The 5,943-nt window shown below is 29.1% G+C and overlaps 1 pseudogene; it reads left to right on the top strand.

Moving 5' to 3' along the window:
* Positions 1–226: 226 nt before the first annotated feature.
* On the top strand, positions 227–4,075 carry LOC108759255 (putative nuclease HARBI1; annotated as a pseudogene).
* The last annotated feature ends 1,868 nt before the right edge of the window (positions 4,076–5,943 follow it).

Below are 5,943 nucleotides of genomic sequence, written 5' to 3' on the forward strand. Positions count from 1 at the left end.
ACCCTGACGTGATAGAGCAATTCTGCCGCCGGATTCGGATTCAGCGCGAAAAATTACGTAAGAAAACATAGTTAAATCCCAATCAACAAAACCATGCAGACCTGTGTAATTAATTATATTAATTTTGTGTCGTTTTTTGTAGACTCTAGGTTTTTGCTAAACCTTATTGCAAAGGAACAAAATAAAAGCAGTAATAACGAGCCAGTAAAACCTAGTGATTCAACACATGATGAAAATGCTATTGATCAAAACAATGCTGCTAAGATAAGATGCACACTTAGTTTTCTTATAAATATTCATATGTCTATTAAATTCTTTAATTTTATATAAAAGTTAAAAAAGTTATTAGTTAAAATTATTAGTTAAATAGTTATTAGTTATTAGTTATAGTCATTAGTTATTACTTAAAGTTATTAGTTTTATATAAAAACTAATATTTATCGAACTTCAAAATTTGTGTTTGCTTAATTTTTAGATCAGTCAAAAACATTTGTATGGCCGGACAAAGGAGTATTACTGTTAATCGAATTATATAGAGAAAGAGAGGAAGAATTTTCAAATGGGTTCAAGCGCAGCAACAAAATTTGAGCTGAAGTTGCAGCTCAAATGAAAGAAACTAACGCAGCTTATAACGTAACAGCACTTCAGTGTTTGTCCAAAATGTCCAAAATGGCTTAAAACGGACATACAAGAATATTATTGATTTGAATAAAAAAAATGGCAATCACAGAAATATGTGGGCATTTTTTCGGTATGTTTTATCATACACATACACATACACGTACATATAAACACACACATATATACATACATATGTATGTATATAATATAAATGTTACGATATTTACAGTTATGCAACAAGAGAGAAGATCCTGGTAATGCACATGCTGAGAACATAAATCCACTTACATTAGTCAGTGCTTAATAATTTTTCACTACTTTATCAATGAGAATATTTTATTTTAAATTGATCGATTAGCGATGTGCACTATCGGAACCCTCTCCAAGATATATTTTTGTATTACGATATTTAATTATCCCTATTATGTATTAGATCATGGGTTAATTATTTGGGGACAGAGTCCATCAAACCTCCTGCAATTGCTACAAGCGAATAAATCCATCAAATCCAAATGAAGAAGGATCATTGTTATCAACTATTTCATTCCTTGAATCAAAAGGTAAGTTTTTGTATTTGTATATTAATGGATTACAACAATTCTAAATAATATTTAGTTGTGATCTTATGTAATCCCTAACGAAATTAAAAAGCGTAAATGGAATGTAAGGCGAGAATAACAAAAACGTTAACGAAACTTCTAAGAGGTAAAAATTGGAACAACGAAATAGAAAAGAAATTTAAACGCCTCTTTTATATTTTGTTCCAATTTTTTCTATCTAATTTGTTTTATAGGTATATATACTACATTTAAACGGCTCAATTTATATTGAAGTTATAACATCTGATGTTTTAACTTTGACGTAAATCGGGCCGTGAATGTAGTTATAGTATACATTTGTAACTTAAGTACAAAATGTGTAAGCAAAATGACGGGAATTAATTTAATTCGGTTATTATTTATCAATATAATAATTGTTTTCGCATTATTCATTACAGAGACGATAAAAAAGAGAAAACGAATCGAAAACATTATGGAAGAGTTCTTAGCCAATATTACGGCAGAAAAAGAAGAAAGAAAAGAAGAAATTAAAAAACGGGAGGCAAATAAAGAAAAAAGGCGCGAAGAAAACAAGGAAGAACGAAACAGAAAACATAAGGAACAAATGGAAGTGCAGAAATCATTAATGGTTGGACATCAAACAGCATCATATCGAGATGTAGCAGATAGATTTGGAGTCACATTCAGCACATTATTCAATATTATCACTCGTGTAACTGATTTTTTGTTATCAATGCCAAATATAATTAGATTGCCCACTAATGCAGAGATGGAAGTAACTCAGTAGTATTATAGGAATCGCACAGGATTCCCTGGTGTCATATAGGTAAGAACTTTAAAAATACAATGGGAAAGAAACAATATAGTTGTAATACAATGTTATTGTAATTTATATATGTATTTTTTAAGCTAAAAATGAAGAATTCAGAACAATATATATTAATAATTTATATTATTCCCTTTTTATATAGAACAAGAATAATATAAATTATTAATTAATTTTTATTCCTCGTAGTTATTCAATTATTGATTATTATAATACTGTAATCAATCAATTATTGATTATTAATTTTATTATCGATTGATTCCATTATCGAATTAATTTTTAAGTAGGGTAGGTAGTCCAACAGTGAACCAATAGTACACTATGAACCATTGCGATATTTCGTAAATGCAACATTATCAGATTGTGCTGCTATCATGCAGCGACTCGCATTTGAGCCCCTCCTCGGCTCCCCAGTCGACTGGCAGATCGCGCTAAGAACGACCATGTAATGTCACATTTTAAGAATTTTGGGTTGCAAAGTAAATTTTTTTCGTAAGTTTTACGTATTTTTTATGTTTTTGTTGTTATACCTATAATTTTTTTCATTGTGCAATAGTTTTATGTGCACATTTGGCTTTATTATTCTGTAAGTAACTTTTTCTATTACATTATTTTACCACATTATTTAGAGAATTATCGTGGAAAAGGCTAGGTGGTCTTCAATGAATCATTTTGACGTAGTGAAAAATGAACCATGATATATTGTAGATCACATAACCTTTTTTACGATAACCTTCAAAATAATAATTCATTGTAATAATTATTTAGAATACAGCCCCTCTCCCCATCTAAAATTTCAATAAAAATATATTTATTTGTTGACGCGTTTTCACTCAAAACGAAAGAAAAACGCGGTGGTCGGTCTTGTGAATCCTCACCACCTTATAATTATCTATTTTATAAATAAACATTTTAAAATATAGCAAAACTTCTAAAATAATCCCAACAATTCGCAGTATAAAACATGTAAATCATTATTAAAAATAGCATGGTTCATTGTGTAACACTCCTTGTTCACAATGAACCATTTCCCGTTTTTTAAAATAATCGAAATTATAACTAAACTCCAGGGATAACTTAAAAGTTATTATTTACGGTATGTAGTCAACTAAATTCATAAACTGTATGCAAAAATTCAGACCTTCAATTCAATAATTGAGAGAAATACGAGCCTCTGAAATTTACATGGTTCATTGTTGGACACTTACCCTACATATTTTGTTTGTGATACAAGTTCAATGGATGGAACCCATATTCGTATAGACAAACCATTAGAAGATCCTGATTCATACATTAATAAGAAGTAATATTTTTCAATACAGCTACAAGAAGTTGTCAATTACCAACGAAAATTCATTGACGTTTTTGTAGGTTATCCAGGGTCTGCACATGATGCTAGTGTTTTTAATGAGTCTGAATTAAATGAATGTTTAAGCAATATTTGTGAAGATATTTATTTACAGCACAGTATTAAATATGTGTGTTTATATATAACACATTTTGGTAAATTACAATTGTAAAATATAGAAAGAATTTGCTCATTTATCCTTGCAAATGGTACATACATACTAGCCGATAGTGCATATCCATGTTTGCCTCATGTTCTCGTGCCGTACAGAGACAATGGACAATTAACAAGAGCTCAAATTAATTTCAATCAGAAGCTCTTGTAAAATTACATCTGAGAATTCATTTGCAGATTTAAAACAACGATTTCGTCAATTATACCATTTTAAATTGCGTAACATTGTAAGAATGGTTCAAATTATCAATGCATGTTGCATTTTGCACAACATCGCAAATGCAAATGACATGGACATTTTTGAACCACCATTGGATGATGCATATCCTGATCCAGCATTGGCACAACACGTACAAGTGGCACAATATGAACACGAAGAACATGTACGGAACAATACTGGACAAATTGTAAGGGATGAAATTTGTCGGCAATTAGCTCGATTATGATTAATGATTTCTATGTACTGTTATCGATATGATATTTTAACTTTTATAATATTTACAATTATTCGTTTAAAATTACTGTACAATAAGATATAACTAAAGAAATAATACGCTATACATTTGTAATTTATTTGTATTTTATTCATATTCTTTTTAACATGTAACATAACATTTTCCTATAATTTAAAGTGAGTTACAAGGAGCTTTAGTACATATGAACTATCATAGAAACAAAACAGTACGCTTGTAACATAGAATTTGGTTTTCAATGACATAGATATTTCAATTAAAAATAATAAAATAGAATATTCTTTACGTAATAATCTGTAATAAAAAACTAAGTTGAGTTGTTGAGTTCTTTTAGTTCTGATAAAATTTTCTGCAGTACAAAATTTTGATTTTTTAATAATTTGTTCTGTTCCAGCAATATAACATTCTTTTCCTTTAAAATATTATTTCTTTCTTCTCTTACTGGAGTTTTGTTTTCTTGCAATTCCAAATATTTTTTTTTAAAGTCTTTGGATTCCTTCCTTCTCATTCTGAATTCTTCCAGAATAGTGCTAATGGTATTTTTCATTACATCAACGTTATTTGGTCTTTTCTTTTTTGTTTTTACATGACTAGTATCGTTTACATATGTACTATTACTATCAATGTTTGCACAATATTTCTAGCATTTATAGTAACAATATCACAGTTCTCTTTATCAATATTCTCGGTAATTGTTTCATTTTCTTCTTGCATGCTACAGTTGAAAAACATGTGATATATTAAACGTTTATAAATATTACAATTAAAATGTACCAAATGCAGTAAATATACAGCTTATCTGATAATGTATTTAAAAATTATGAAACGTACATGTCAAGATCTTCAGCTGCGGAATACCGAGAAGATGACGCTTTATAACTTGATATTTTTTCGACCTCTTTTAATAATGTTCCGATTCTATTTACACATAATACTGGTCTTTCTTCGACCTCTTTTAATTTTGTTCCGATTCTATTTCCACATACTACTAAAGGCTCAATGTTATGTTTTTTTCCTATCATCTAATTCCCTATATGAAAAAGAGGAAGAATTATATCAAAAGCAGGGTAACGGAAAAGTAATGTTTCCTAACCCAATATATATACATATATATTTATCATTTTTTATGAATAGTAAAATACCTTTGATATGAACAATCAGCTCTATCACGTACTGTTTTTTTATTATGACTTTTCATATTCTTATATGAACGGTTTAAACTTTTCATTTTATTTTCAGCTTGTCATGCTGTAACACTACATCCATTTATATAGTCATTTCTGTGGCTATAATTTCCCACATTTTTTTAAGATTCTTTATTTTTCTGCTTGTTATATCTTCTCTTTTTTTCTTTAAATAAAGTCAAAAAGAATTTTGTACTACTTTCATTCCACACAATTGTCCCGATGCCTTCGTTCTCAAAACTTTCGAATCCGACATCATTGCTTATATTACAATTGTTCTGACTAGAGAATAATGTCGATGAAGTAAGTTTTTCAAAATATTGTGTATATTGTCGTAAATAAATAACAGCTTCAAAAGAGTTATAAATGTTCATTAATAACTGATTTGCAGATACGTCAATGCTTTTTGGGTTTACAATAAATTGTAAAGTAACTGCCTATTACGGTCCGAGCTGGATCTTCGTTGCTTTAAATAATTCAATCTTGAATTACTAATATATCCTATATATGTACTTGCATATATACCATATTGTAGTCTATCTATATTAAGGCCTCGGTAGTCTAATGGCTCAGGACGCTCGTACGGTTTACAAGAGATCCGGGTTCAAGTCCCGGCCGAGGTAATATTTTTCGCAATAAATTTATTAACAGTTTTTATAGATTAACATCTTTATAATATATGATGCTTGATGGTAGCATCAAATTATTAAAAAATTGCTTGTCAATTTAATTCGCGATTACTAGAGTAGTTTTAATT

Source organism: Trachymyrmex cornetzi, unplaced genomic scaffold, assembly GCF_001594075.2.
Source record: "Trachymyrmex cornetzi isolate Tcor2-1 unplaced genomic scaffold, Tcor1.1 scaffold176, whole genome shotgun sequence".
Lineage (NCBI taxonomy): Eukaryota > Metazoa > Arthropoda > Insecta > Hymenoptera > Formicidae > Trachymyrmex > Trachymyrmex cornetzi.